We start from the raw sequence: 21723 nt of genomic DNA, 5'->3' as shown, positions 1-21723 counted from the left end.
AAATTCTTCTTAGAGGATTCTTCAAAGAATATCTGCTAATGTGTATTATCAAGTGATCTCACATGTAATCTTTTCCCAGTGGAATATCTCTAAATAGCCCTGATATTTCTGCACTGAATCCTTAATACTGACCATTGATACATGGGTGGATCCAGGTTATATAGGACTTGAATAGTGTTTGTTTGGGAAAGACAACTGTAAGAAAAAGTATGCAAATCATGAATACAAAATTAGATAAAAAATGAATATTTATTTACAATAAAAACAATAATAAGTGCATTGGTGCCTTGGAGATTCAGACACATTTTGTCTGAGATCTCTTTAGGCCATTTCCCAGATACAGTTACAAAGAATGCATTCTGATTGCAACCTGGCTTCCAGTCTTCACTCAGGGCACTGCCACTTTCAACAATAATCAGCATTCAGAATTGCCCATGCATGTGATTGGTTGTGGAACTTAAACTTCTTTAGCTTCATGATAAATGTTTCTTTCCCCTGAATTTTTGATATTTTAATAGTTTTTAAGTGTTTCAGCTAACACAAATGCTTATTGGCTTCTTTAGTTGTAATTCTGACTAAAACTTGGGAAACAGGAGAATATGGAAATCTAGCAAGATATTTCTCCATGTCCTTTTTTGGGGTGTCAGTAAATTAACCAAGGAAGTGCTTGCTTCCATGTGACATCACAGCTCTGTCATCATTTTTTAGGATATTCTAAGTCAAGTGGTTCTCAAATTTGGCTATATATGAAAATCATCTGGAGAACTCTTCACAAATATAAACTTTGGCTTCCAATTCTAAAATACTAAGTCAAAATCTCTCAAAGTAGAGACTATAAATGTATCTTTCTAATAAGCTCTGCTTGTATTTGTATGTGGTCAGTTCAGCACCAATCTAAGACTGGCATTTGGAAACAACATGTCTAAAGAATAAAGATTAGAGGTCTGGATCCTGGAAGAACAAATAGGCTCAATCAGTGCGTTTAATGTTCCTCGAATACTTTTATAATAAAGGGAATTATTGGTTCTAAGAAGCTGGATACCCAGATTCCTAGACTTCCACATTAGGAAGGCCAATTTATTCTGAAACCCTAACAAGTTTTGGTAGAGAAAAGAAAAAAAGCACCCTGTACTGGTCCAAAAGTTTTGAAAACAAAAGCTTTGGAGCATTACAAATTTTCACCCTATAAAATTAAAATATACATTAGTGCATATGATTGTCCTATCCATTATATGCACAGTGAATGTGAATTAAAACCAAAACTGAGAAAAATTTTAAATTCAAATGTCTTAGTAATTCCATCAATTGAAAAAGCACTATCAATCAGGTTACAAAGAAACATGTAGATTTTATTAGGACGCATACTTTTCTGTATTCCTGATGTTGTTAAAATGCGTATGCTATTCTCTCCCCAGGAATAAGAAGACTAGTTGAATATGCCATTTTCACTTTCACAGAACTCATTTCCTCTGAAGGCAAGTGTCTAATTTCTGAAAAGTGTGCATATGAGTGATGTTCTATGTATAACTTCATCATTAGCTTTCTTTTTATTTGAGATTCAATAATACCACTAGAATTTTCAGTTAATTTTTTCTAAAGAATCTTTGTAATAATGTATTTTAAAAAGAATTGCTTTAGTATCTTCTGTGTGGGATGGGAAGATTTTGGAGACTTTGTCTTCTAAATCAGTTTTAGAAAAGAATTTTCCACATACTATATTCTGTTGCTATGTAAGTAGTGGGGAGAAAGAATATTTAAAAGCGGAAGAAAGAACAGAGCAGTCTTTTCATACTCCTTTAAGTTTAAGACTTGAAATTTTACTTTGTATTTTCTTCAAAAGAGAAATCAGTTGTGTTCAGTTTTGTCTTAAGAATAATTACTTTATTGTTTTTAATAAAAATAGCATTTGCTCATTATTTGTAAAATTCAAGCAGTACAAAAAACTACCAAGAAGAGAGAGGCTTCTAACCTAAAATTATACTACCCAGAAATTACCATAGGTCTCTATGCACATACGCAGAGAGAATAATGAATGGATGTTTGGGTGGACAGATGGATAATTATTTTGTATCTCTAGTCCCTGGAGTAGAATCTGCCTCATATTAAGTACTCAATAAAAATACAGTGAATGAATAAATCGAATTGTCTGTCTATTTTTTTTCTAGTGCCATACTGCCCAGATTGGAACTCCAGTTCTACCACTTATTGGCTGTTTGACCTTGAAACAGATACTTAACATCTGTACATCTCAATTTTCTCATCTGTAAAATGGGGATAACCATAATACACACCTTCATCAAAGACATTCTTAAGTGAAATTGTTGGTTTATTTTTTACTCTATATGTGCGGTGATTAGATATACAGTGGCTACCAAGAAAATGTGGTGCCACTGCCTTGATTCTTGTTAAACTGCCAGCAGTTTTATCCACCATTGCTTTAGTACCTTTAGAAAAAATGTTAACATGGTGAAAATGACAAATAAAACCTTAATATAGTCATTAAAATAGTTTTGGCCATACAGACCCCCTGAAACTGTTTGTAAGATGGGTTTTGACCACAGATCCCCTGAAACTGCTTGCAGACTTCATTTTGAGAATCATTACTTTAAACCATCTCTTGGCAAAATGGAATCCATTCATAGCCAGAATTGTCAGGTTTTTTTCAACTCATCTTCTTTCTGGGCAACTGCTTACAGAAGTGGATGAATGTTTTGTTTCTGTTTGGTGGCCACCACTCTTAGAAGTTTTTGCATGAGACTGGACCCTTTCCTTATTTGGTTGTTGCTAGTGAATCTATGACTGTTCTCTTTCTTCATTTTACTGGATAAGAGAGATTCTGTGATTGGACTAACTTCCACCACTTTCATCCATAAATATTTCTGGGTTTTTGAATTAATTAAAATCTTCATATTTTTCTTCACTATTTTAGTTAGGTTTTCTCTTCTGTTGGTTAGGAATTTGTATCTATTAAGGTTTAGTCCAAGGAGCAAAAATACTATGGGTGTTGTGGGATAAGATATTTCATTTAGAATTGTGGAGACAGCTGGAGAAGAAGAGGACTTGAAGAGAAGTTTGAGGATCAGAGACAGAGTTACCACTCAGTCCCCTTGAGAAACAGAGGATGTCTAGCCAACAAAGTAGGACCACAGAGGGGAAATCTGTGGAGAGGTCTATGAAAAGCTGTTGCCTCTGAATAACCACGACCTCTGTGTGCCCATAGGCAAGCATCTGGGATGGATCAGAGGCTCTGTTGGTCAACAATAACAGTAGTCAAGAAAAGCTAGATGTGGAGCAGAAAGGCGTGATGACAAGCTGGCCCCTGTCTGGTACCCTTCTTCTGTCTGTCTCTGATTCTGCCTATGAGAAGATTTTCAAATGGTTATGGCCATTGCTTTTTACACTTTCTAAATAGCATGTAACTTCCTTTCCTGGACGACTTCAATCTGGAGAGATACAAGAAAGAGACTTAGGGAAAATGTAATTAATTCCCAGCTTAGCTTCACTGACAAGAATACAAACTACCAGAGTATAATATGCCAGATGTTATGTTTTTAAGGCATAAATATTAAACTTATCAAATTATTTTCTAGATGAGAAGTATCACAGAATTTTCTAAAGAATGTCCCTTATTGTGCATGAAAAAAAACTGAGAAGAAAATTCCATTGATTTGAATAATGCTATCCATGTAGGCTCCATGGAGTTAAATGATTTCTTTCACAAGAGTTAAAATTACTAACATTATCGTCATGTAGAAGTCATCCTTAATTTTCTATAACCTAAGGCACTTCTTGGTCCATGTTCTTTAGATATATTTCAATAGCAAAATGAAGCAGTAATGTATTCTTTCTATCACCAGAAAAGAGTTAACACTGCATTATATATACAAACATGCACACGCAAATATATAAGACATGTACGTATCTGTATATACCCATATCTACAGGATATTACGTGGTCTCTTACCTGTATTCAAGCTTAATAACTGTTTCCTATTGAAAGAGGATATAAATTAGAAGTATATGCGCTTCATTAAATCATCCTTATAGGTTTCATTCTAGTTCACAAAGGTCTATGAAACACATAAACATTGGTTTAAAATCTGCTTTCTTTTCTTTCTTGTTGTATCTTCCCACCTCAGACATTTTCATTATAGGCTGTGTAGTGGCTTAGATTTCATATGTTTTGGAAGGATACAAATATTCCCTCAACAACAATGCTTTATTGATAAATAAAGTTTCTTTTGAAGTGTCTTGGATCCACAATTTCTTTGGGGAAGTTTTTAAAGAAGGTTTTGTGATTTTAATTTTTTTCAGAAGAGATTTTATACTTAGATATTTTTCAAGGAAAAAAGTGCTTTCATTGAGGTTACTTTGCCAAAATAGTCACAGAATTTTGGAATAGGAAGAGATAAGAGATACATTGGGGTTTATTTAGCCCAATTCTTTATAGATAATGAAACAAAGATCTTTAATGAATACACTCCTTGTTTATACAGGGTCATACAGCTATTTAGTGGCAGAACAAGTGCTGTCTTTCATGGTCTCCTGAATGTCAGTAAAATGCTTTTTTTTTTTTTTTTTTTTTTTTTTGAGACAAAGTCTTGCTCTGTCACCCAGGCTGGAGTGCAGTGGTGCTCACTGCAACCTCAGCCTCCAGGGTTCAAACTATTCTCGTGCCTCAGCCTCCCAAATTGCTGGGATTAGATACCACCATACCCAGCTAATTTCTTTGTAATTTTTGTAGAGATGAGGTTTCTCCATATTGGCCAGGGTGGTTTCGAACTCCTGGCTTTAAGTGATCTGCCTGCCTCAACCTCCCAAAGTGCTGGGATTGAGACATGAGGTACCTTGCTTGGCCAAAATGCTCTTTTCTTAAGAATACTTCATTGAGGAATATGTTACATAGCCTTTGATATAGTTTGATTATGTGTCCCCACCCAAATCTCACCTTGAATTATAATCCCCATGTGTGAAGGGAGGGACCAGGTGGAGGTAATTGAATCATGGGGGTGGATTCCCCCATGTTGTTCTTATGATAATGAGTGAGTTCCCACAAGATCTAATAATTTTATAAGCATCTGGCATTTCCCTTGCTCTCACTCATTTCTCTTGCCTGTTGCCATGTAAGATGTTGCCTGTTTCACCTTCTGCCATGATTGTAAGTTTCCTGAGGCATCCTATGTCATGCAGAACTGTGAGTCAATTAAATCTCTTTTCTTTATAAATTACCCAGTCTCAAGTATGTCTTCATAGCAGTCTGAAAATGGACTAACACAGCCCATAAGTCATCCACTTCAAGGGAATAAGTCAATGATTTCTAGTAAGTTTACCAACGTGTACAAACATCACCATAAATCAGTTTTAAAACATTTTCATCACACCAGTAAGGTCCCAAGTGCCCATTTGCTCTTATTCCCTGTCACTAGCTTCCTCTACCCTAGGACACTGCCCAGTGTATTTGCCTCTGTAAATTTGCTTTTTAGTTTGATGCTCTTTGTACCACAATATGATGTTTGATAAAAGTATTCTTGCCTTCCCCACTTATATGAATATCATCAATGTAAACTTTAACACCTTTTCTGGAGTATAGCAATCTTACAAAAACATTATATTTATCCTTTTAAACGGTCTTACAAAGGAAAATATATCATTTCTGACCTAATTCTGGTTAATTACGTATGAGAAATTTTTTTCTTGCAAATATTTTTGTGCGGTATTTCTAACATCCAGTCAAATGAGTGCTTACCATTAAGATATAAAAAATTATTTCATTTCTTAGGATTCATTTATTCTTGATGAAATTTTATTTTCTTGTAAACTGGAATCAGTGTATGCTTACTTTCAAGCTAGTTTATCCTCTTTTATTTTGTTAGAAAAACAGAAATAATGGATAAAATATGGAAATAAATTTGGATACACATCATATCTGATTTGAAATGCCATTTTAGGAGATAAAACTAGAGATTTCATTTCTATTAGAACTGAGAATGGAGAACCCTGTCTAATAATTTAAAGAGCAACAACACACTTAAATCCAAAATTCCCTAAGGATTTTTTGTAGCCTGTGATGATTGTACACACGGATTCACACAGGGCTAAAAAGTATGAATTCAAAACACGAGAATACAAATTCCCATAATAAGAAATAAAGTGGAGAGGCATGGTGTCTCACACCTGTAATTCCAGCACTTTGGGAGCCCAAGGCAGGCAGATCACAAGGTCAGTAGTGAGATCAGCCTGACCAGTGTGCTGAAACCCCATCTCTACTAAAAACACAAAAATTAGCTCGGCCTGGTGGCACACACCTGTAATCCCAGCTACACAGGAGGCTGAGGCAGGAGAACCGCCTGAACCCAGGAGGCAGAGATTGCAGTGAGCCAAGATCGTGCCACTGCCCTCGAGCCTGGGTGACAGAGTAAGACTCCATCTCAAAATAAATAAATAAATAGTAAATAAATAAAGTAAATTAAGTATTATGATATATTCATTTCAGAAGCTTATGTTTTGGCCATAAAATCAATGTAAAATGAGGTTTCATGCAGAAACTTGATCATTTTTCATCAGAATAGTTCATCATTTTCAATATCGGTACCATTTGAATAAAGCATTAGGCCCGGCTTCCTTCCACGCTGTTGCTGACTGTAGGTGGTTGTGGCCCCTGTGCCCAGAGGGAGGCAGTGGTGGCCAGTAATGCCTGGGAAACTCCTTGGGGGGACATTATGGAGCTGGAAATACCCTTGGAGGAGTCTGAGAGCCAGAAGAAGGAGAGGCAAAAGGCATTTATTGACCTTAATTTGTACCATACTCTTTGCTGAGCATCAAGGAGCTTAAACCAAATAAGAAATGGTCCCTGACCTCAAGGAGCCTGTAGAGGAGTTGTGGCATCTTTCCTCCTCCCACCCCCCTGCCCTCCAAAAATAAAAAGGGGGGCAAAGGGAAAAATTCCTGAAACACTCAGAGGATCACAAGATGCTGGAAAATGCACAGATAAAATTTTTACTGGAGACATTTGACCTGGAAAAAAGAAATCAGCTGAAGCGGCTAAGGTAGCAGTATTTGAAGGCTGACATTCAACAAAAGAATGAGGCTTATTTTGTATAGCCTTAGGAAGCGGAATCTACCCCTCTGACCTTATCAATAAGAGCTCTATGGATATCACAATTTCGGATAAGGGATTATAGACCCGTACTTCCCTTATAGGGTTGTTATGAAGATTTAAACAAGATAAACTGAAAACACATTACACAGTGCTGGAGTGACAGAAGGAAGTCAAGGCACCATTATGACTCAGATGAGAAATCAAAAACAAGAGAAAATGGTGTTACAGATGACCTAGATGTTCCCAAGGCCAAAAAAGAAAAAAAAAAAACAAAAACTAAAATGAAAGAAAATCTAAATGGAGACACTGAAGAAGGATTTTATAGACTTTCAGATGAATTCTCTAAATCTCATAAGAAGAAAAGATCTACCAAATGGAAATATTGATGAATATGAAAAAAAAATCAAAGCGAATATCATCCTTAGATAGTTCTACTCATAAATCAAGTGATAATAAACTAGAGGAGACCTTAACAGGTGAATAGGAAGAAGGAGCCTTCTCTTATTTCTGTATTTCTGAAGAGACTATAAAGTTTCTGAAAGGTCGAGGGGTAACATATCTCTTTCCTATTCAAGTTAAGACCTTGTCCTGTATATGAAGGAAAAGATTTAATAGCTCGAGCATGGACAGGAACAGGAAAGACTTTTTTTTTTTTTTTTTTTGCCATCCCTTTGATTGAAAGACTCCAAAGAAATTAAGAAACAATTTTTAAAAAGCTGCTCACCGAAGGTACTTGTTTTGGCTCCAACTAGGGAACTGGCAAACCAAGTAGCCAAAGACTTCAAAGATAAAACTAGGAAATTCAGCATGGCATGTTTTTATGGTGGAACACCATATCAAAGCCCAATTAATCATATGCAAAATGGTATTGACATCTTGGTTGGAACCCCTGGTCATATGAAGACCGTCTGCAGAGTGGCTGATTGGATCTTTCTAAACTGCACCATGTTGTGCTTGATGAAGTGGATCAAATGTTAGATTTAGGTTTTGATGAGCAAGTTGAATATATGATTCACGAATCCTACAAAACTGATTCTGAAGACAATCCTCAGACTTTACTTTTTTCTGCAGCTTGCCCACAGTGGGTATACAAAGTTGCAAAAAAAATTACATGAAATCCAGATATGAACAGGTTGACCTTGTTGGAAAAATGACTCAAAAGGCTGCAACTACTGTGGAACACATTCAGTGTCATTGGTCTCAGAGGCCAGCAGTTACTGGAGATGTCCTTCAAGTCTACAGTGGGTCTGAAGGGAGGGCTATTATTTTCTGTGAGAACAAGAAGAATGTAACTGAAATGGCCATGAATCCACATATAAAACAGAATGCCCAGTGTTTACATGGGGACATTGCACAGTCACAAAGAGAAATTACACACTAAAAGACTTCAGAGAAGATAGTTTTAAAGTTTTGGTGGCAACCAATGTGGCTGCCCATAGTTTGCACATTCCTGAAGTGGACCTGGTGATTCAACATTCTCCTCCTCAGGAAGTTGAGTCCTATATCCATCGCTCTGGATGCACAGGTAGAGCTGGACAGGGATTTGTATATGTTTTCATCAACCAAGAGAAAGAGGTCAACTAAGATATGTGGAACAAAAAGCAGCAATTACTTTTAAACGTGTAGGTGTTCCTTCTACAATGGATTTGGTTAAATCTAAAAGCATGGATATCATCAGGTTTCTGACTTCCGTTTCTTATGCTGCTGTTGATTTTTTCTGACCATCAGCTCAGGGACCGATAGAAGAGAAAGGGGCGCCGGGTGCGGTGGCTCACGCCTGTAATCCCAGCACTTTGGGAGGCCAAGGTGGGCGGATCACGAGGTCAGGAGATCACGAGGTCAGGCTAACACGGTGAAACCCCGTCTCTACCAAAAATACAAAAAATTAGCCAGGCGTGGTGGCGGGCGCCTGTAGTCCTGTACTCAGGAGGCTGAGGCAGGAGAATGGCGTGAACCCGGGAGGCGGAGCCGAGATCGGGCCACTGCACTCCAGCCTGGGCGACAGAGCGAGGGTCAGTGGATGCATTGGCTACAACTTTAGCCCACATTTCTGGTGCTTCAAGCTTTGAACCACGATCTTTGATCGCCCTTGAAGACCATGACTCTGGAAAGCCTAGAGGAAATACAGGATGTCACCTGTGCCTGGAAAGAATGCAGTGTCTCGGATTACCAGCATGTGTCTCCTGAAAGGAAATATAGGTGTTTGCTTTGATGTTTCTACAACTGAGTCAGAAAGGTTACAGGCAGAGTGGCATTATTCCAACTGGATACTCTCAGTGCCAGGCAAATTACCTGAAACTGAAGAATATTATGATGGAAACAACTCTAATCCCAGACAGAGGAGTGACTGGTCAAGTGGCTGGTCGGGCAGGTCAGGCGGGTCAGGTGGTCGATCTGGTGGCTGGTCAGGTAGACAGAGTCGACAAGGGAGTCACTCAGGAGGTTGAAAAGATGGTAGAAGACGAAGTGGGAATAGAAATCGATCAACAAGTGAGGGCCACAAATGGAGTTTTGATAGAGTATTTGATAGTTAATCTACCAATGTCAGCTTGCCTATTTCTGCCTAGTTATGTACATTATCCACCAAAAATTAGCCCGTGATAGTTGAGGTATGTGTCTGCTATTTTCAAAGAAGTTGGTCGCATTTTTTTAAAAAAAGTATTTCACAAGAATAGTTGTAAACAAATCTACTTATCCAGTTATACCTTTGAATTAAGAAACCTTTTATTGTCTCTTTTTAGAAAAAAAAAATTAGAATATTAGATAATTAAAGACATTTGAAAAGATAAGATTTTGTTTTTTATTTTATGCAGCTATGAAGTTGGGTTTTGAGGTGTTTCTATTATTGCTTCAACTGAAATTATCTCCTCTACTTCTCCAAATTGTGAACCCTATAAAATAACAAAATTTATTTATCCATTAAATTATTTGTCCCTATAATTTGAGGACTGTAAGAAGCCAGAGTGTCTGTCTTTTGCTATTCAGAGGGTGGTTCCTACACCAGCAGCTTCAGCATCATTTGAAAACTTTTAGTAAGTGCAGAATCTTAGGTTCAACCATAGACCCCCTGAATCAAAATTTGCATTTGCACAAAACAAGTTTTTAATTTAATGAAATCCAATTTATCAAATATCCTTTTATGGATCATACTTTTTGTGTCAAGTCTAATAACTCCTTCCTAGCCTTAGATCTCAAAGATTTGCTCCTATATTTTTCAAATAAAAATTTTAGTTTTACATTTTACATTTAAGTTTACGATTCATTTTGAGGTAATTTTTTAATAAACCATGAAACAGTTGTAGCTTATTTTATTTTATTTTTTGCATGTGGATGACTAATTGCCCTACCACTGTTAGTTGAAAAGGCTAACTTTCCTCCATTGAATTGTTTTTGTACCTTTGTAAAAAGTCAGTTGGGTATATTTGAGTGAGTCTACATTTGGATTCTCTATTCTGTTCCATTTTTTTATGTCTCTATCCCTCTAGCAACAACACAATTTTGATTATTGTAGCTATATTGAAATTAGATATCCTGATTCCTCCCATTATACAGTCAACTCTCCATATCTGTGGGTTCCTATATACGAATTCAGCCAACTTGGGATCAAAAATATTCAACTACAAAATTGTGCCTATACTAAACACACGCAGACCAGACATTTTTTCTTGTCAGTATTCCCTAAACAATACAGTAAACAGCTATTGACATAGCATTTACATGATATTAGGTATTATAAGTAATCTAGAGATGATTTCAAAGTATATGGGAGGAGGTGCACAGATTATATACAAATACTATGCCATTTTATATAACGGACTTGAGCATCTGAAGATTTTTGCTATCCACAGGAAGTCCTGGAACCAATCCCCCACAGATACTAAAGATCAACTGTATTTATTTTTTTGAAATAATTTTGGTTATTCTGGTTCATGTACCTTTTCATTTTGATTTTAGAATGATGTTGTCTATAACTGCAAAAATATATTGCTAGGATTTTGACAGGAATTATATTAAATGTATAGATCAGTTTCTACAGAACAGATATCTTTACTGTCAAATCTTCCAGTCCATGAACACAATATGTCTCTTCATTTATTCAGATTGTCAATTAAAGTGTCAAGTAGTTTCCAGTATATTAGTCCTATACATGTTTCATAAGATTTGCACCTAAATATTTAAGCTTTTTAGCAATTATAAATGGTACTGCATTTTCTATTTTAATATCCATGTGTTCATTGCTAGTACATAGAAGTACAGATGATTTTGTACATGTATCTTATATCCTGTGACCTTGCTTAGCTCAATCATTAGCTTAAGGATTTTTTGTCCATTCCTTGGGATTTTCTACATAAATCAATCATGTCATCCACAAGTTGCAACAGTTTCATTTCTTCCTTTCTGGTCTGTACAATTTTTGTTTCCTTTTCTTTTCTTTTTCTTTTTGAGACAGGGCTTCACTCTGTCACTGAGGCTGAGTACAGTGGCATGATTATGGCTCACTGCAGCCTCCAACCCCCATGCTCAAATGATCCTCCCACCTCAGCCTCCTCAGTAGCTGGGATTATAGTCACACACCACCATGCCTAGCTAAATGTTTTTATTTTTTGTACAGAGAGAGGTGGAGGCTACAGTGAGCTGGGAGCATAGCGCTGCACTCAGCCTGGGTGACAGTGCAAAACCCTATCTCAAATAAGTAAATAAATAAATATTGACACAGCCTTAAATTTCTGAAAGAAACCCTGCTTGATTATTGTACTTAATTCTTTTTATAGATTGCTGAATACTATTTGCTAATATTTGTTAAGGATGTTTGCATCTATATTCATGAGTGATACTAATCTATAGTTTTATTTTTTGTACTGTCTGTTGAGTTTTATTATTAGGGTAAAACTAGGTTTATAAAATGAATCAAGAAGTATTCATTCATCTTACATTTTCTGTAAGAGATTGTGCAGAATTTATATTAATCCTTACTTAAATACTTACTAGATTTCTCCAGAGAAAATACATGAGCCCAGAGAGGTTTCTTTTTGAAGGTTTTTAAACTGCGAGTTTAATTATCTTAATGGTTACAGGGATATTCAAATTATCTATTTTGCATTAGGCACATTGTAGTAGTTTGTGTTTTTCAAGGAATCAATCTACTTCATGTAAGTTGTCAAATTTAAATGTGTAAAGGTGTTTGTAGTACTCCCTTATGATACTTTCCATGGCTGCAGAGCCTGCAGTGATATCCTGTTTCATTCCTAATACCGGTAATCTGTGTCTTCTCTTTGTCACTGCTGCTAGAGATTTTTCAATTTTATTGATCTGTTAAAAAAAAAAAAAAAAAAAAAAAAAAAAAAAAAACTTTGTTTCATAAATTTCCTCTTCGTTTTTCTGTTTTCAATGTCATTGATTTCAGCTTTTATCTATTTCGTCCTTTATATTTGCTTTCAGTTTAGTTTGCCCTTTCTCTTCTAGATTATCAAGGTGGGAGGCTAGACTATTGGTTTAAGACTATTCCTCTTTTGTAATGCATGCATTTAGTGCTTTAAATTTCTCTCTCAGATCTTCCCTAGCACAAATTTCAATAGGTTGCATTTTCATTTTCTTTCACTTTTTTTTGTTATTTCCCTCAAGACTCCCTTTTTAACTCTTAGATGATTTAGAAGTGTTTACTTTAGTTTCCAAGAGCTTGGAGATTGTCTTGCTATCTTCTGCTATTTATTTCTACCTTATTTCTGTTGTGGTCAGAGAACACACTGTTTAATTGTATTTCTTTTAAATTCCTTAGGGTTTGTTTTATGACCTAGATATGGTCTATCTCAGTATATGGTTCATGGGCACTTGAAAATAATGTGTGTTCTGTTGTTGTTGGATGGAGTGTCCTATAAATAAACATTTTCTATCCATAACATTTTCTACAAATGTTGATTAGATTTTATTGATTAATGGTGCTCTTCTACACTCTTGCTGATTTCTTTCTAGTTATCCTATGAATTGTTGAGAGAGAGGTGTTGAAGTCTCCAACTTATTTGTAAATTTGACTATTTCTCCTTTCAGTTCTATCAGTTTTGCTTTACATATTTAACAGTTCTGTTGCTTGCTCTATACATATTTAGGATTGCTATGTCTTCTAAGTGGATTGATCACTTTATTATTATATAGTAATTTTCCCTGTCTCTGATAACTTTATTTGGTCAGAAGCCTATTTTATCTGGTAGTATTATAACCACTCTTGTTTTTCCTTTGATTGATGTTTGCATGATAAATCTTCTTTTTTTACTTTCAACCTGCTTATATTATTATATATGAAATGAATTTCTTATAGACAATATATAATTGATTTGTGTTTTTAATCCATTCTGCCAATGTCTGGCTTTTAATTGGTTTATTTAGACCATAAGAATAAACTCCTGCAGAGGAATCTGCTGTCTAATTCGGAGATAAAGATTGTAGAAATCATGTTTTATTATCTACCTCTTTCTAGTCTCAACTATTGGCACTAGACACTAGGATTAGAAACCTTAAAAACATCTTAGATTCCTCTCTCTTACTCACCTTCCAATAATAACTAACATTTATGGAGCACTCACTATGTATGAGGCACTCCCCTAATCATTTCACGTGCATTAACTCATTTAATTGTTATATTTTGCAAATGAGACAACTGAGGCTTAGAGAAGTAAGGATTATAGAGATAGTGACTCAGGTGTATGCGACTCCACAGCAGTATCTCCCCACGACCCTCCCCAGCCTCAATAGTTTTGCCTTTGCAATACTTCTATAGCCCATCCCACGTTTGCCATTTTTGCTACCTATGGAAGTTCAGATCTTGTTTTTTCTCTCCATGTATGATTTTAAAAACCTTCTATTGGCGCTCTCTTCCACCACACTCTCCTTTCTCCAATTCATCTTAGACCCTCAGTGGCATCATGGAAAGGATTTGGAATGTGAGCTGAATTTAGATCATAGTTAAAACTTTACCTTCCTGTATTACCTGGGCAAGTTAGTTAATCTCTTCATATTTAAATTTATTTGTCTGCAAAATGCAAATAATTTTACCACCCACGTAATAATATTATATATTTCACTTGTAGTAGATTTCACATGTAATATGATTTGGCAGTGTCCCCACCCAAATCTCATCTTGAACTGTAGTTCCCATAATCCCCACATGTCATGGCAGGAACCCGGTAGGAGGTAATTGAATCGTGGGGACTGTTACCCCCATGCTGCTGTTCTCGTGATAGTGAGTGGATTCTCATGAGATCTGATGATTTTTATAAGGGGCTTCTCCCCTTTGTGCTCAGCACTCCTTGCTGCCACCATGTGAAGAGGGATGTGCTTGCGTCCTCTTCCGCCATGATTGCAAGTTTCCTGAGGCCTCCCCAGTCACACTGAACTGTGAGTCAATCAAATCTCTTTCCTTTATAAATTACCTAGCCTCAGGTGTGTCTTTATTAGCAGCATGAGAACCAACTAATACAATATGTAAAATGCCAAGTGCAGTGCCAGCACATACTAGACACTTAATATATATTCATTACCTTCCCTTATTACCTCCCTATGACTCAATTATATCATCTACAAGTTCAGGATAATTACTCTTTCTATTTTATAAGGTTGTTGTGTATATTAAATAAGAAAGTACATAGAAACTGCTTAGCAAGAAGGTTGATACATGGCTGTTATTCAGCAGGATCAGTAAATATTTTGGGGGATGGATATCAATCCTAAAAATCTGTTACTCAGTTGTTAGAGTTTTCATCTTTAAAAAGAATAAGCTGGCCGGACGCTGTGGCTTCAAGGTGGGCAGATTACCTGAGGTCAGGAGTTCAAGACCAGCCTGACAAACATGACAAAACCCTGTCTCTACTGAAAATACAAAAATTTAGCCAGGCATGGTGGGGTACACCTGTAATACCAGCTACTTGGGAGGCTGAGGCATGAGAATCACTTGAAGGAGGTGGAGATTGCAGTGAGCCAAGATCATGCCACTCACTCCAGCCTAGGTGACAAAGTGACACTCTATCTCAAAAAAAGGAAAGTAAAAAGAAAAAGAGAAGAAAACAAAAACCTTAATTTGTAACTTGAACCTTTTGAGGATTAAATGTGAAATGTGTTAAAATTCTTAGCACTTTTCATGCCTCTTATAGACCCTTGATGGAGGCCCTCATTTTCTTGCCCTTGTTCTCTCTTTCCTTGAGGAATTCATGTGTTTTCTCTAATTTGTGTTCATTAAACATTTAAATGAAAATGACAGAATGACACAAGGTATATTCTGTGAGTTGAATATGTGAAAACAGTAACCACATAGTTTTGCATATTGAATAAAAAATAAAGTCCAAAAAGTAAATTATTAAAAATCTATTTTTGTTTTTCTCACAAAGTTCTTGTTCTTCATGCTATTTTTTTTTCCACTCTCAATGTCCCTATCTCTACTAACCATCTTAAATGGTCGTGTTCCACTTTAATTCCTCAATGTCTGTACTTTAAGAGGCCTAAAGTCACCCAAGTCACCTAACGATCATCTATATGAGTTTAATTGAGATTAAAATTGTCAGTCATTTGGGTTACTCATGAGTTAGTGACAGAATTCTACCTTGCAGGGCAGAAAACCTACAGCTGACTCTTAGCTAGAGCAGATTTCTTTTAAAATAACAACATGATACAAATAATAGAAAGAGCACTTAACTGAGAGTTAAGAAAACTGAGTCCTGATGCCAGTCCTGATACGACCTATGTGACCCTGGGCAAGTGTTTGATCTCTCTGGCTGTGAGTTCTTGTTTCATAAAATAAGAAATTTAAATGCCATAGTTTCTGCTAAGTGCCATGATCCTAGGTGCTATATTATGTCTTTCTAAAACTGGAATGATTCAGATTATCAACAGACTACTTCACCACCTTAGGAAAAAAATTTGCAGCAACTCTTTTTATATTAAAATTTCACCCTGAATTCACCCGGAGGCTCATAGTGAAGAAATCAAAACATTCAATGTGCCCAAGGTCAGTAAGTCTGAATCAATTATCACAGGAGATTATGAGTGCTAATGTGTTTACATGGCATCTCTCTTCTCCTGGAGCATTTGTGTGGCTTAAAGACTGCTCTTTATTACCAAATAAAAAAGCTCCTTGCCACCTACACTCAAGAATATAGCAATAATGGATTATCATTATTCCTGACAGCATATGCTAATTCATAGACTTTTAAACAAAAAGAAAGCAGAGACTACAAAATGAATCGTTCTATGCTCTCTGAATCTATCATTCTTTGTCATGCAATAACTTTCACATACAATTCAGTGCCATAATATTTTATTTTGATAAAAACAATCTGTTCTAATATGACCTTCTGATGTACTTGTAACTATCATCATTTATTATATAGGGCTGTTTAAATATAAATGTTAAACAGCAATGTTTTAAAAGATGATCCTATTTTTGCGCGAAAAGTTAAAATATGGAATCTGGAAAGGACATGAGGTCAGTTTTGCCAATTTATGCACACTTTTGTTTATCCATTCTACAGATATTTCTGAGGGCCTGTCATATGCCAGACACTGTTATAGGTAGCAGAGAAGATAAAGATCAACAAGGGAATGTTCGCTTCCTTTGAAGAGATTACATTATATGTGGATTTGACAGAAATGGCCACATAGCCCCAGTGTCCAGAAAAAGATGGTCTGTTGTAGGACTTTTAAAAATAAGTTTTTTTCCAAATGTATTTTTGTACATGTTTGCATACAAGATTGAATTAGTTTCCTAGGGCTGCCGTAACAAATTATCACAAATCAAGATGTTTGAAAACAACAAAAATGTGTTGTCTCACATTTCTAGAGACCAGAAGTCTGAAATAGGGTGTCATGAAGACCATGCTCCCTCTGAAAGCTCTTGGGGAGGATCCTTTTTTGCCTCTCCCTAGCTTCTGGTGGCTCCAGCAATCCTTGGTGTTCCTTGGCTGGTGACAGCATAACTCCAATTGTTATCTGCATCGTCACATGACTGTCTTACCCCAGGTACATCTGCGTCCAAATTTCCCTCTTCTTATAAAGATAAGAGTCACTGCATAAGGCCCATCCTCACTCAGTATGACCTCATACAACTTGCTTACACCTGCAAAAACCCTATTTCCAAATAAGGTCATATTCACAGTTTACAGGGGGACACGAATTTGGAAGAGGATGCTATTCAACCCATTACAAACATGAACATAAACCAATATTAACAGTTTTTGTATCATATTCTACTTCTTTCAATTAATGTTCATTTTCTGTTAAGATACTATTGCCTTTTACTTTTGAAGTCTCTTTTTGAAACTGTCCTTAAACTTTCTGAATGATTTTCAAATTTGTTGGCTACATTGTGGTTTGTGATTCAAGTTGTATGGTATTTCCTTGTTTGTTGTTATTGTTTCCTGAGATGAGACTCTTTATTTGAACTTTACATTGGCGGCTTGTTGGACTCAAATGTTTATAATAGTTTTCCAGTAAAATTAGTGAGGATAATCTGACTTATTACAGACACTGGACACTTTGAGAGTGTTATATATATTTGTCTTACTAGAACCATAGGATTATTTTAATCACTTTTCCTTTTAGATAATTTTAAAATATTTCTTTCCTGTCATAAGTGCCATTCTCTACATTTTTTCTTTTTCTTTTTTTTTTTTAAATGTGAATGGGAAATTAGCTATACACCAATTGAGACTCTCATTCTAGTCAACCAAACCATTAGGGCAAATTTTTGAAATAATGCCCTCTACTCAGCTTGTCTCTTGTCTCTTAACCTAAAAATAGAACAAACCCCAACACATACTCCAGATGATGAACCCTGCGGCTAACTACCAGCATCCAGCATCGGCAACACACTCAGTACCCTGCCCCTACATCCTGGATGCCTTTCTAGCAATATTTTGTAATCTCTGCCTCCTTCGCCACCTAATAAACTTCCTTGATCAAGAGTAATCATGATCATAAGAAGATAATTTAGAAATATAGAAATACTGAAAGTGAAATGCCAAGCCACTATTCACTCCCAGAGGAAACAATTCTTGGTGTGTAGCCTTTCAAACTTTTTTCTATGCCTGTCGTATATAGGTATGCTTGTATGTCTGTGAATCTATTTTCATTCCTATACATGTTTAATTTTCTGGGCTGATTTCTCATGATTATTTTTAACAAGAAAACTAGATTTTTAACAAGAAAACTAGATCATACTGTACAGATTGTTTTGCAATTTGCTTGCTTTTATATCTTAAAATGTATGGAAATTATTTTACCCGGGCAGAACTTACAGCCTTCCCTCAGCTGTTCAAGATAGCTTTTCAGGACATGACTGTATCACAATTTATTTAACTATTTTCTAAATGTAGATCTTTAGACTGTTTCTAATTTGGGGCTTACAAAAGTGCTGAAATAAACTAACATTATGATGTTCTGGTATTTGGAGGAACCAACTCACAGACATAGGGTCAATGGTAAGCATATGTAATTTTTATTTTATAGTCAAATACAATCAAAATGTACTCTAAAGATGGCATCAATCTTTTTATTTCTGCTGGGTTTTTTTTTCTGTTTACCTTTTATGGAGGGCATTCTGAAAAGCTAAAATGACCATTGTTTTTAGTTACTTTTAAAATTATTTGTAAGGCCGGGCACAGTGGCCACAGCTGTAATCCTAGCACTTTGGGAGACTGAGGAGGATGAATCACCTGAGGTCAGGAGTTCAAGACCAGCCTGGCCAACATGGCAAAATCCTATCTCTTCTAAAAGTACAAAAATTAGCCAGTCCTGGTGGGGCACCCCTGTAATCCCAGCTACTTGAGAGGCTGAGGCACAAGAATCACTTGAACTCGGGAGGTGGAGGTTTCAGTGATCTGAGATCACATGTACCACTGCACTCCAGCCTGGGTAACAGAGTGAGACTTTGTCTCAATAAATAAAATAAAATAAAATAATTGGTAAAATTGCACATATTTTTATGTGTTTACTCTCCATTTTTCTTTGTTTTTTGCCCACTTCCCTTTTCCATTTTTCTGCCAGACTGTTTATCTTACTGATTTAGAAGAATTCTCCATAGCATCACTATTCAACTTTGTTCTATATGGACTACAAATGTATTCTTCTAGGTTGCCTTTAGTCTTTCACTTTTGTTTATAGTATATATTTCTATGTAGACATTTGAAAGTTTTTTGCAATGAAATCTGTCCATCTTTTACTTTGTGGTTTCCAGTTTTCATTCCAGATTTGGAAAGGTCGTATTCACTCAGCACTTTAAAATAATTATTAAGAAGAATTTTTTTAAATGTTTGCATGTAACATCAGAAAGCTATCTAACTTAATTTTGTAATGGATAATGAATAATATGTAAAAAGTTTATTTGAATAATTTATTCTGTTTTTTGTTTGTTTCTTTTTAAAGTATAATTACCCTGCTTATTTTGAAATGCTATCTTCAGCGTATACTATATCTACTTTCTTGGCTGTATATTTTCCTTCATGGATTTACCAAATCTTGCAATGAATACCCTGTATTAATTGCTGTAGCTACATATTATACTTGGGAATCCACCTTATTGTTTGTTTCCAAGTGTTCTTGGTTATCTGCAAGCATTTACCCCTGAAACTATATCTTAAGAGAAACTTCTAAAACAAAATTTCAGTGGAACTTTTATTAATATTGTATTAAATCAGTAAACTAAAAGAAAACTGCCGTAGTCGCGAGAAAGTTTTCTCATGCAGAAACATTATTCTTTCGCTCTTATTCAAGATTTCGTTTATTATTGCTGTTTTTTCTTCATAAAGTCTCACATACTTCTATAGTATTGTTGCTATTTTGGATGGTACCTTTTAAAAATTATTTTTCAACTGGCAATAACTATTGATTTCTTAATATTTTTTACCTAAAATTCAGCCACCTTGTTAAACTCCCTAATATTTTTAGATTACTTCTTTAGAATTTTCTAGGAAGATAATATTTTCATCTGTAAATTACAATAATGTTGTCTCTTCTTACTCATTATATATATGTCTTATTTTTTTCTTGATTTTTTGCACAGCTAGGACCTCTAGAACAATGTTAGACAATAATATGAATATTATCTATAAAAATTGAGCCCTGCTCTGGGAAGGATTCTCAAGTCTTCTTTTTCTCACCCCACCTACGTTAGGCACCCCATTCCATTGTCTCATAATACCCCAGCCTGGGTCTATTTTAGCATCAAACACATGGACATGCAATTGTTCATGAGCTTGAGCATTTCTGTATTCTATGTGCTCTTAAGGTATGAAAGTCTCATTGTTGCATTGCTATGGAGTTACTGGCTAACCCAGTTCTTACTACATAATAGTGGTTCAATTAGTTTGTTCTCTTAGCTCTTTTTTTTTTTTTTTTTTTTGAGATGGAGTCCTGCTGTGTCGCCCAGGCTGGAGTGCAGTGGTGCGATCTCGGCTCACTGCAAGCTCTGCCTCCCAGGTTCACGCCATTCTCCTGCCTCAGCCTCCCGAGTAGCTGGGACTACAGGCGCCGCCACCACGCCCGGCTAATTTTTGCAATTTTAGTAGAGATGGGGTTTCACCGTATTAGCCAGACTGGTCTCCAAATCCTGACCTCAGGTGATCCGCCCACCTAGGCCTCCCAATCTCTTAGCTTTTAACTCTATATTAGTCTTCACCCCACATTCCTAAGAGAGATGGAAGATTCTGTCAGCTTCCTCCTTGTATCATACAGATATTACTTTTCAGTTTTACTTCTCTTTCAGTTCAAGCTCCTATTTTCTCTTACCTAGAGAAATGTTTCTCTAACTTAAATAATATACTAGTCTCTTACAAAGGAAAAAACTTTATGAATCTCGCTGTCAAATCAAGTTTTTGTGATTTTGCTTAAAGATATACAAATAAAATTGGTGTAAACTTCTTACACTTACAGTTCTTATACAAATCTAAAACCAAACCAAATTTTTACATTTACTACTTTCAAAACTAGCATAACTAAAATGACCAAATTACAGTCAGTACTGTTTTGCCAAAACTAACCTATCAATTTTGAATTAATAATATAAAGATGTACACTTAGATCTGTTTCTATATAATCTGTCTCTGTGTTTTTTCCTCGTTTTTTAGTTGTGGTAAAACACACATGAAATTTACTTACTATCTTAACTATTTTTTTTGTTTTTTTGAAACAGAGTCTCGCCCTGTAACCCAGGCTGGAGTGCAATGGCATGATCTCGGCTCACTGCAACCTCTGTCTCCCAGATTCAAGCGATTCTTCTGCCTCAGCCGCCGAAGTAGCTGGGATACAGGCGCATGCCACCATGCCCAGCTAATTTTTGTATTTTTAGTAGAGACAGGATTTCACCATGTTGGTCAGGCTGGTCTCGAACTCCCAACCTCGTGATCCACCCGCCTCAGCCTCCCAAAGTGCTGGGATTACAGGCGTGAGCAACCGCGCCCGGCCTTTATCTTAACTGATTTTAAGGGTAGAGTGCGGTGGTATTAAGTACATTTATATTGCTGTGCAACTATCACCACCATTCATGTCCGGAACTCTTTTCCTCTTGCAAAACAGAAACTCTACTCATTAAACAATCACTCTCCATTCCTTCTTCCCTCCAGCCCCTGGAAACCATCATTCTACTT

At 36.0% G+C, this 21723-nt stretch overlaps 1 protein-coding gene and 1 pseudogene across 1 annotated transcript in view; both read left to right on the top strand.

Moving 5' to 3' along the window:
* GPR149 (G protein-coupled receptor 149) overlaps nt 1-21723 on the top strand; it is a 90340-nt gene that overhangs the window by 61162 nt on the left and 7455 nt on the right. The gene's annotated exons all lie outside the window — the stretch shown is intronic.
* Nucleotides 6691-9633, top strand: LOC102143339 (ATP-dependent RNA helicase DDX50-like; annotated as a pseudogene).

Source organism: Macaca fascicularis, chromosome 2 (assembly GCF_037993035.2).
Source record: "Macaca fascicularis isolate 582-1 chromosome 2, T2T-MFA8v1.1".
Lineage (NCBI taxonomy): Eukaryota > Metazoa > Chordata > Mammalia > Primates > Cercopithecidae > Macaca > Macaca fascicularis.
The sequence above is the reverse complement of the archived record's forward strand: the minus strand, read 5'-3'. Positions and strand labels throughout refer to the sequence as shown.